We start from the raw sequence: 11,155 nt of genomic DNA, 5'->3' as shown, positions 1-11,155 counted from the left end.
GAACTATCTCTTACTAAAGGAAGTTCTTGTAGAAAATTAATTAAACTGGGAAAGCCCTATGACAGTGCCAGAGCGTAACAGCATACAAGGTGTTGACCAGGGATTGCCTTGCTAACAAATGGTCTGTTATGATTTGCCAAGCTAAAAATAAGAAACTGCTGGTTAAAAAGCTCAGTGGCAGGGGTTGTTATTAACTTTTGGAATGGTTGGTTCCCTTGTAAATTATGAAGTGCTAATGAGAAGTGCTATAAAAGGCAAATCCCACGTTATGAACCAACGTTGGGCAGTGTAATATCCTTCTGTTGGGAGCACTGGTCTTGTTTTTTATTGTTTAGCCCTGCTGCAGAAGTAAATCAGAAATAAAGCCCAGGTGAGAAGCCAGGCTGCAGTTCTGGACAAGTGCATATAGACCATAGAATTCTGGCAGTGAAGTGTTTTTCCCTTGGTTTGGCAAGATGTGACATGCATCGAGTGGGATAAAGCCTGTGTCTGTGCCAGAGAGCTGTAATCATCACGTGAGTTCCCAGCATGTCTCAACACTCAGAGCTGAGCCCTGGTTTGAAGGTAAAATAAATGCATGTTGTTCTGATTGCTAAATATTGGTCTAGGAAAATAGCAAGTGTCCTTTCTGAAATATTGTCTTGTTTTGATCCTGTTCTAAGGTCATGTCTGCTAACAAGTGCTGCACAAGGACAAACGAGCATGTTTGGCTGTTTATCGTGCTGAGATGTCTCTTGTACTGTGTGAAGGCTGCAGGCTTGCTGGTACAAGACCCAGGGTCTTGTATTTGTTCTGCTTATGCAGAGAAGGGGAAGATGGTTGTAAAAGCTTTCGGAGTAAAGAAGCAGTAGAATGGATTTGCCTGCCTTTTTCTTCCTGCAGATGTTTACCTTTGGAAATATTAGTTGTATTTACATGTCTCCTGTGCCTGTATTTGCAAAATGGGCACTGTGCAGCTTTAGAAGCAGCCAGAGATGCAGGTTTGGGTGGTGGTAGATGTGTGCTCGTTTGCTTTCCCAAGACTTGTTGCCTTTCCTCTGGGAGAGCAGCAGAGGGAGCACAGCGGCCTCTGTGCTCAGTGCTTTCCTTCTTCATGCACTGCTTTCGCAGCAGCAAAAATATGGTTTTGGGGTACAGTGTGCACGTCTTGTTGCCTTACTACGTGCCTGTCTCTGGTTGTAGGGAAATGTGTTGTGTTGCTTTTTATCTTGCACTGTAAAGGTAAAATCAGTTCAGGCGAGTGTTTCATTGTGCTAAAATCATCTTTCAGAGTCAGGATGGGACTACAGAGGGGTTAGGCATTGCTGGCAGGTACGTGGATGTGCTGTGGGGTTGGGTTGTGCAGCCAGCTTCCTCCAGAGGCTGTTGGGCTGAGAACACCTTCTGCCTTCCTCCATTAGCAAAGGCAGAAAGCTGGGAGGATTCCCCTCTTCCTTACTCAGGGAGAGGAAAAGCCCTGAGCAGAGGGAAAAGCTGTTGTTAAATCTTCTTATTCTGAAATCAAAGATGTTAAACTGCAATTCATAGGCTGCATGTGATGAACATTATACTTGTATTGATATTGCCTATACCGTGCTCTGTGTCTGAATGCTTCAGTGCTCAAGAAATTGTGTTCTGTTTCATGTAGCACTGCATGGGGTTCATGGAAAGGTATATTTCTGTGCTCTTTCATAATCTGCTATCTTGTTTATCAGAGAGGAGTGTGGAATTATGAGGTGCTCAGCTTTTAAGATGGCACTTTAACGGAACAGTAGTCTGCCTCAATAGCAGTACTGTGTCGACCTTCTATCCCTAAAGACATGGCACAGTCACTGCTGGCGTAGCCTGAGTGAAAGTTTTATCTCTGTTCTATCAAAAGAATTGCTGCACCTCAATGGATTTTGGAGCTCATGCATTGTTGAGCTGATTCTTGTGTATCCACAAGCGATAGCACAGATAAAATGGATCGTTTCATGCATATATTTCAATACATCATTTATTTCTTCACTCTATTCGAAGAGGAGGCAGGCGCGGAAGAAGCGACTGGTCTTGTTATCTCTACTCCTTGCTTACAGAGTTTCTACTTAAATTCTACAACGATGCAGTCGTAGATATTGAGCTGCTTTCTAATGTGGAGAATTGCTCATTTGAGACCTTTTCAGGTGGATCGTGAAGAAGCCCCGACTGTCTGCGCTGCACCCAAAGTGCCTGTGGGTTGTGTGAAGCAGGGAGCTGCAGAGCTCTGCCTTTCACAGCGTGCTGCTGGCTGCTGAACTCGCTGCTCCCTGCCTTAAGGAAGTTCAAAAAGAGAAGTAAAACTTGCACATTTTTTGTGGGTCGGGGTGGGGTGCAGGGCTCAGCCAAGCCCCTTCACGTGCCTTTGACAAATACGAAGCGAGCAATCTGTTGAAACGTTACATTTCTGAGGGGGGGGAAAAAAATAGAAGCCACAGGTGAGGCACAAGATCTTGGATTTTCTTATTCTTCCTGCTTCTTAGCACTAGTGATACGAACCATTACTCAGACCTCACTGAACGTGGTATTAAAAGAATTAGGAAAATGGAACTTCCTCCTCCTTACGACTGTCTGGTGCTGCCCGGAGGTTTGTTTAGGGCTGAAAGTTTTTCTTCTTTAACATTCTGATGTTTTCAGTGTTTCATTTGAGATTATATGTAAATTATAGGAATTAAATAATTCCGATCTTTTGTTATGTTTTGATACATTTTTCCTTCAAAAATGCTCTGTAATGTGCCAGTCAGGTATTCCAAACCAGTACATGTGGAGCTTTCACAGCTGACTTGTAGTTTGCAGTCTACATTCAGTCCTCTACAACAACATATCCAACCTCATTCCTGAGAGACGTCACAGCCCATCAAGTGACAGAGAAAAGGCAACTGTGCAACGGGGTGAAAATAAACAGTTAAGAGAAAGATGTGAATATAGACCCATGTGCAGCTGAAGTTGGGCACGTGGGAAGAGAAAATGGACGGTAATACAAAGTTATGTTTACCCTAAAGCACCTCTGCAAACATAGGAAAGGAATCTTTGGTGCAGAGTTCCACTTGTAAAATATTTGGTGTGTGCAGAGCTTGTTTCTAAACCGTGATGTAAAGTGACAGCATTCTATGGTTAGCAAAGGTTTCCATACGCAGCCACTGGAAGGATGCTTTCCACTATTAGGCTTGAAGTTCTTGCAAGAGCTCTTTGGCCTTGTGGCTCTTGCTATTTTTATAATGGAAAGCAGGTCATTGGACTAACGTGACTGTACAAGTAATTGAGAACCGATACAGCAGGACAAGATGTTGACTGTGAGATAATTCACATCATAAGGCTATTGAGGTGCCACAGCCAGATGTTTACTGGCTGGGTGACCTCTATTGGAAAGTGATTAAAAATGAATCAGTTGGTTGAATGTGGGTTGTTCAAACAGATGGATTTTTTTATTTATCTTTCTACCCCGTGATGGCCCTGCATTTATGTCACATCACCCAAGAGCTCTGCTAAGAGAAAATGACGGTTTGTGAGCACAGAAGGGGTGAGTGTGTCAGCTGAGAATGCCAACATGCTGGCTCACGGCTTGCAACAGCTGCTGGCAGAGCAAGTCTGGATCTTTAGTCACAGTCTGCAAGGCCAAAGGCTGGGACTGACGAAGTGATGGCTCATGGTTTACAAGACCTGACAGCCAGTGACCATTGCATGGATGCAGGTTGACCTCTGCTTGGGGTTCCCACCGGGGACTGTGCTTGCAGATTTGCAGGCAGGGAGCAAAGTTTACATTTGCCAGTGGTTGGAGTGGACATTGAGAAAGGTGGGCTTCAGCAGCGAAGAGGAGAGTGGAGCATGTTTTAAAATGGCTGTTTTTAAAATTATTTTTTCATTTTGCCTTTGCATCTGCATTCCCAGAAAACTGGATAGGTTGTAAAAGCAGTGGTAGGAATCAATTGAAGCATTTAATAGAGTGTGTTGTGTCCTTTTCTTCCCTTTATTTTCTCCCCACTTATATGTGGTATCATTGCAGTGGAATTCAGCAGGCTGCTTTAAATGGTGTGGATCGAAAGAGAGCTTTCTCTTCTCAATTATACCTTTAGAGATATTTCAGAGAACCTGTGTGTATTTCATTTTTATTGTATTTCCTTCTGAGATTCTGCCATCTTCCAATAGCAGTCAGGTTTATGTGCTGGACTAAAACAGAGGCTTTCAGAGTGAGAGAAAATGGTCTTTGAAGTGGTTGTGGGGGTGACACAGCGGAGATGTTCGAGCTGCAATGTGAAGTTGAAAGCAGCATTTTGTCTGTGGAATTTAAAAACCACGTGGGTTCATATGCAGCCCAGGGCAATGTGAAACGTCACCCTTGTAGACCTTGCACTGAAAATGCTTAGGGTCAGGAAAAACTCGTTTCATATTTGTCGAAGGCACGTGAAGGGGCTCGGCTTGCTGTGGTCTCACACTGGTTTCCCTGCCTTTGGCTCCATCCAGCTTCACGTGCAGTGATGGCCTTGAGGGGAGCAACTGGGGGTAGGGGAGGAGGAGGCTGTGCTCCTTCTGAGCTCCCCATGGGCTGAGTGCATCCCCGTGCTCCATCCTGGGGCTGTCGGACCTTTCACCTGCTTTCCTCTTGGGAAAATGCCCTCAGCTTGGATTGACACTGGGTATCGTTTGGCTGCTGCTCAGAACCAGTCCAACCACCCATTGGATGCAGATGGGTGCAAAGTCAGTTCCCTAAGAATTACAGTTAGACAGATGGGGCTTGGCTGGCAGGGCCACACAGCCACGTGTTTTCCAGAGGTAAAAGTGAACCAAAATGTTTTCCAGAGGACTGTATGGCCCCGGAATGACAGCAGCCATGCTCAGTGACCCACTGACTCTTACAGGAAGAGACAGATCCTCGTTCAGCACAATATTAATCAATTTTAAAGAAGCTCACATTTGAACATTGTTTTGAGTTGGGCCATAGCTGCTACATTCTGCTTTCTGACTTAGTGACATTAGTAACAGCCAGGCTTTTTCTTAAGGCATTTTTTTTCATTCTTTCTCACCTCTAAAATAATTACAAATTGGATGGACAGAAGTTATTCTGATTAGGAATAATTAGTTGATATTTAATAATGCCTCATGCTTTTGCTGTCACCCTGGCTTCTATATAAAGTCTGTTTCTGCACTCTGCAACACTTGAGTTAGTAGAAGTTTGAGTCACTGTTGGGAGAGAAGATGGATTCTGTGCCTGATGGGCTGGAAACTTGGACATGATGTTGACAGCATCTTTGAATTCGTGTCCCATTGTGGTCCATGCAGCTTTGGGATCTGCTCAAGGCAGCATGGTTAATGTTGGAAAAGGCATTTCACAAAGGCTACCAAGTCTTGTTAGGTGTGACATGTACTCAGGCGTTTTGTAGTTTTGTTCTGGTGAAATGTTTGTATTGAACAGTTCCAAAATATTGTATTCAGTAGAAAACGTCCATTGAGTTTAGCTTTTTCCCTGTAGATCTTTTCCTTTTGAACATCATTTCTGCAGTACTTCGTTATTTACTGTGCTCAGCCCCAGAAAGGCCCCATAGGGTAGACCTTTTTAGTACAACCCTTCAAGGCTCAGCCCTGGGCAGCTTGAGCATTTCCACTATGTGCCAGGGTTGTTTTTCCACCAGTGGATCAAAAGAGGTCAGGAGCATCATTGCCTCTTTATGGATGGAGAAACTGAGTCACAGAGGGGCAGCAACCTGCAGAAGAACCAGGAAATCTGCAGGCATCGTGGTCACAGTGTCACAGCTCTGTGATGTGCTGCTCTGTGGGGCTGTCAGTCTGCTCCAGGGTTTGCACAGCTGGCTGCCCCACAACCTGAGTGCTCCCACAATGAAATGAATGGCAGTAGTGAGGTAGTAGTGAGACCTGAGCTTTCTGCTTGCTTCATTTGCGTCCCTTTGCCGTATAATTTGCTTGATGGCTGAGAAACATAATGGGATCCCCTAGTATAAAATTGCTTAGGATGAGATACAGCTCATCTAATTTAACTCTGAGGCTGTGCTAGTCACTCAGTTTGTCTTTATAGCCAAAGGGAAGAAAGAAGCACATCCAGACAGCAATTCATCTCGTTTGTGTTAAGCATATATGAGATAATGATTACACTGTGGAGGCATGCTGCTCTCTGCCTGAACAGAGGAGAAGCCTGGAAGAATAATTTGGATGAAATCCCTGGCTTTTAGGGGAGGTGAGTCCTGTCCTGAGGAATAAATGCCTACAGATGAGCCCAGGTGACATGTTTTAAATGCCAAAACAAGCATTTTTGAAGGATATGGCATGTTTTGATTTGGCTTTTGTGTTCAGACCTGTCAGAAGGAGCCGCAGATGTGGGCACATGTTGTCCTTGGGCTTCCAATGAGCACATTTAGGCAGGAATTGATCTTCCGTCTGTCACATCCATGGGGAAGGATTTGCTGCTATTGCTGATTTTTACCAAGAAAGGTTCTGACAAGTCCCATCAAGTTCTGCTTCAAGAGTCAATTATCCTGAATGCATCTGGGCTGAGTGGATTTGTGAACAAACTAAGTGGGAAGGAGAGGTGCCTATGTGGCCAATGCCGTGCTCAGTATGCAGAGCCCTGCAAGTCAGCGGGGTGGTGGTTGAGGTCAGTCATGAGTTACATGCAAATAAGAATCGTGGTAATATAAGCAAGCAAACAAGCTGAAATAGCTTGGCAAGATCTCCGCTTTTGATGAGAGGGAGAACAAATTGAGTTGTCTTGGTTGTGGCTCTGCCCCAAGCGCTCCTCCTTGCTGCTGTGCAACCTGTCTGCACAAGCAATGCAGCAAGCACAGTGCTCCAGCTCATCTCCTTTTGGAAATCAGCACTGATGTTCCATGGTACCCCACTTCCAGGCACCTCCCAGGGCAGAGAGGGTCAGAGCACAGCTGCACCTTGCAGCAGGGCAGCCACTGCTGGCATAGGAGCCAGCTGCAGAGCTGGAACTGCACAGCCACATCAGCACTGTGCCCACCAGCATGAGCTGCATCACAGCAGTAATTGGTGTTTGCATATCGCTTTGCAAAGATGGAGAAATTGCTGAAATGATAAATAGGTTGGCTTCCAGAGCCTCTGCATAGCTCATCCTCACAGCTAATTAAGCAGTTAGGAGATTGGCATGAATGTAAAATAAAAGATTGAGTCAGACAGCTTTTTTTTTTTTCAGCTTGGTTGTGACTAGACAGCCTTATTCCTTCTCAAGTGTATTGATGAGCTGTGAAACCGACTGGGTTTAGAGATCTGTTGGTAGAGGAACGTGCAGCATTTTGCCATCTCCATTCCAGGGGGCATTTTAAAAGTCATCTCAATGTGAGAGCTGCTTGGTGATGAGATTTACAATGCTTAGCACCAGCGTGGTAATTTTACTTTAGAAGTTCTCATTCTTCTTGATGATGATGGGATTTTATATTTGGAAACGTGCATAACTTAGTTACTGAGTTGGGGTTTCGTTGGCCACTCTCCACGTGCTTTTTAGCTGGCAATAGTAAACTTGGTCTTTGTCTGCTCTGTAATTCTTTTAAATTGTAGTGCAGTTTGGGCAGCCAGGACAATAGAGACAGATAATGGTGGCTCAAAAAGTTCCAAAATGTATATTATTCCTCTCTCCTAAGGAAAATGTAATCGTGGCAAATTGAAATACATGAGTTAGTATTTGCTTCCATGGAAGTGAAATGTGGTACTTTGATAGCTGATGTGGATATAATAATACCTCACTTACAGCTGTTTCAGGGCCCTGAAAATTTCCTCTTGTTGGAAAAATGAGGCTTTGTAATCATAGCATGTAGAAATGGATGCTGCTGCATCGTTTGAAAATAAATTACTTTTTAATGTAATGTATTTGAAGATTAATAACTGAACATCCATTTAGGAAAGCTCTTTGGGCAAAGAACTGTGTTTATTGGGTTGGTACATAAAATCAGAAGTGCGTTCAAATATTCCTGTCTTGCAGATCATCCTGAAGTGTATTATTCAGCTGCTGAAGTGATACTACAAAATGAGTATCATTTTATATTAAAATGCATGCAAAGCTAAAGGGAAGGAAGAATTATGTGCTACATAATAGGAAAAGAAGACTAAAATACAACAGCGAAACAATTGAGAAGGCCTCAGAAAATGGGAAAGGGAAAATAGCATCGTAAGGAGAGGTGGTCGTAATGCAGTGCTGGTCCTGGGTGAGTTGTTTTGTACTCTGCAAAGTAATGTTGTGATTTCTCCTCACCAGAATGATGAGTGGACTGAACCTGCCAAAGGTGACAGAAACTAAAAGCTCAGTGTTTCTGTTTGTGACCCGTTGTGAAGTTGGGTTCTCTAAGGAAGAGACAAAAATGAGCACACTTGCATTGGAATGACAGCACTTTGGTTTTGATCCATCAGAGGAAACTGGCATCACGTCACAGAGCTGTGTCATCCTCAGGTAAGATCCTCACTTACGCCCTTTCCCCCAAATCCACCTCTGCTCCTGAGTCACTGAGCTGTGAAGTTAAACCCAAGCACTGTGGGCTTTCCCTCCAAGCAGGGCTTTGACCCACTGCATTCAGCTTCCTGCTGTGGGTTTCAGGCTGGGTTGCAGGGTTCTGTTCTTTCCTACTGAACTCGATGATCTTGAAGGTCTTTCGAACCTGAGCAATTCTGTGGTTGGACTTCATGAAACTGGGGTAAAGCAATAGAGTGTGTTTGACCCTCATGGTGGGCAGTTGCTGGAAGTGAAGAGCATGCCTGCTGCTACTGCTGGGTGCTGCTGGTCAGCATTCTGTCCTGTCTGCCTTCAGACACATCCCTTCTTTGTTACCAGCTGCCACTGACAGATTTTGCTTTTGATTTACACCAACCCCATTACTCAGCAAGAGCAAGCTGTAAATTAGTGCTTGAGAAGTATGAAATGAATGAATGCCTGCTGTTAAAGGAAACCTTCCAGAGCATGTAAAGATCTGCCAGGTACACTGCTCTGGACCCATATGTGATTTGCGTGTGCTTCACTTCCTTATGGAGATGAGTCAGAGATAAAAGAGTTTCAGTCCATTGAGGAACTGAGCATCTGCTTTAAGTAGCTGCATGTTCTTGATTTCTCTTGAGAGGGAGATAACAGGGGCTGTGATCCCTCCTGCAGTACTTTTGGGATGGGGAGTACCAGGAGAACAAAATGAACGCCTCTACTGCAGCAAGCCAACCAGACAGTGCCTGAGCATCCCCGAAGTAGCTGGACTCTGTCCTGCAGCCAGCACTGTCCCCATCCCTTTTGTGTAAAACATTCTTTTGTTTCCTTCAAACCATCCCTAAAGTTCCTTTGTTCATTCTTTGCATCCATTTGAGGTGCTCTCGGCACTGCGCTTCCTGGCACCGTTTCTCTCTGTATGTTTCTAAGCTGTTAAATGCATTTCAGCTGGAGGTTTTGCTCTGTAAATCGTTCTGTCCGTGCAGTGCAATATGGGCTGGGCTGTCAGCAGTTATTTAGGGTGTAAAAGCAAGTTTTGAATCTTCAGAACTGTCCACCACGTGATCTGATGTTGAAAACCAGAGAGGTGCTGGCTGTGTGCATCGTGTTTCTTGCAACTGAACGCCCAGCTGGGGCACACAGCGCTGTAACCTCACAGCTGCTGTGATCTGTATTCGCTGGGCACATTTTCCTGCAGACACATGGTGAGCATGAACATGGATCTTCTTATTTTATGTGCATTTTTCCTTGCTTTTCCCTGAAGAGGAGAGCCTGGCTGCAATACCAGCATAGTAGGCAGGAGAGGGAGCTTTCTCCTTTGGATGTCACATTGCTGGCTGTGATTAATTCCTTTGGTTTTGTGAGGGTGGGGTGTCATAGCATTATAAAGGGTGTTTATGGAGATAATCCACTTATCAGCCCAAGCACACATTCTCTCTCCACCAGAAAACAAATTGCTTCTGTCCTCACTGAGAGAGATTGTAAGGGCTATCCTAAACTAGAGGGACAGGGGAGGACATGGCACGAGGCTGATAACATCAGAAACAAAAGCAGAAGCAGGGGACAAATAAATGAATTTATTAAAGAACAGCTGCAAAATACAAGTGATCTACTTCAGCAACTCATTCATCAAGGGGGTTTGGCCTTGCCTCATTGTAATCTAAATTGAATCTAATTTAGATTCCAGGCAAGGGGTGGGAATCCTTTCCTGAACCAAAACAAGCCTTGCCACCTCCTACCTTTCCATTACTCATTCCTTAATTTGTTTGGGTTTGTTATGTAGGACACTCAGGAAGAATAGCTTAAAGCTGTGTGTGCCTGTGCTGAGTCTGATGTTGTAATCCCTGCTTTGCTGTGCATTGGGCTCACTTTTTGGTGCAGAGATAGCACCCAGGGCTGGCAGCATGCCTCTGCCCAGGGCCCCAGCACCTCAATGTGAACATCTCCCTCTCCTGAGCACTGGCTCTCTTGCTCTGCTGCTTCACGTAGTGTTTGGGAGCCCACTACACACTTGGGATCAAGCAGTTTCTGTTTTTTCTGTCTAAAAATCAGCTCTGCTGGTGCCTACACACATCCAGCCCACCCTTGGGACAGACATTGGCAGGTAGCTTCCTGCAGTTTTGAGATACCCCACTTGCTGACCTACTTTCTGTTCTGGCATTGTGTGTTGATGAACAGCAAAACTCAGCCTCATATCCTGTGTATGTCTGGAAAGACCCAAGGGCAGAACTCCTATCTTCATCTTCATGCTCATCAGTGCTGCATGCCCTATTTCTGTATTGGTAGCCAGCTTGTTCTTGCCAGCCTCCTTGCAGAAACTGTTACAGGCCACGTGAGAGGTGGGTGATTAACTGCTTAGAGGCAACCAGCTGGCAATGGGAATGAGTGTGGGAATGCTGCTTCCTTCCCACTTCCGAGCACTGCACCAAAGATTGACAACCTCTGTCACACATTGAGAACCTCTATCACACATGAACTGCATTCTAGACTGCTCCAGGGAAGGGCTGGGGAGTTTTGCTCAGGTTGAAGAAGGAAATTCCAGCTGAAGCCAAAATTGGGTTGGCCTCAATAGAGCAAGACACGGGTGGGAAAACATTTCCTTTTCTGAGATTCCTTGAATGAGTACTGGGGTCTGCTGTGCAAGGCAGGCAGTTCTCCTGATCCAGTAGCTGTGCTCTCTGCTGCACCAACCTGCTGTAGTGAAGCCCTGTGCTCTCCTCTTTCTCCCTG

At 45.0% G+C, this 11,155-nt stretch overlaps 1 protein-coding gene across 1 annotated transcript in view; it reads left to right on the top strand.

Annotated features, from left to right (window-relative positions):
- SCN3B (sodium voltage-gated channel beta subunit 3) overlaps positions 1 to 11,155 on the top strand; it is a 60,474-nt gene that overhangs the window by 32,333 nt on the left and 16,986 nt on the right. Inside the window, exon 5 of the mRNA XM_052697036.1 lies at positions 8,216 to 8,407. The gene's annotated coding sequence lies outside the window, so the exon portion shown is untranslated. The remainder of the gene's footprint in view (positions 1 to 8,215; positions 8,408 to 11,155) is intronic.

The sequence above is a fragment of the Tympanuchus pallidicinctus genome, unplaced genomic scaffold (assembly GCF_026119805.1).
Source record: "Tympanuchus pallidicinctus isolate F22 unplaced genomic scaffold, pur_lepc_1.0 scaffold30, whole genome shotgun sequence".
Classification (NCBI taxonomy): Eukaryota; Metazoa; Chordata; class Aves; order Galliformes; family Phasianidae; genus Tympanuchus; species Tympanuchus pallidicinctus.
The sequence above is the reverse complement of the archived record's forward strand: the minus strand, read 5'-3'. Positions and strand labels throughout refer to the sequence as shown.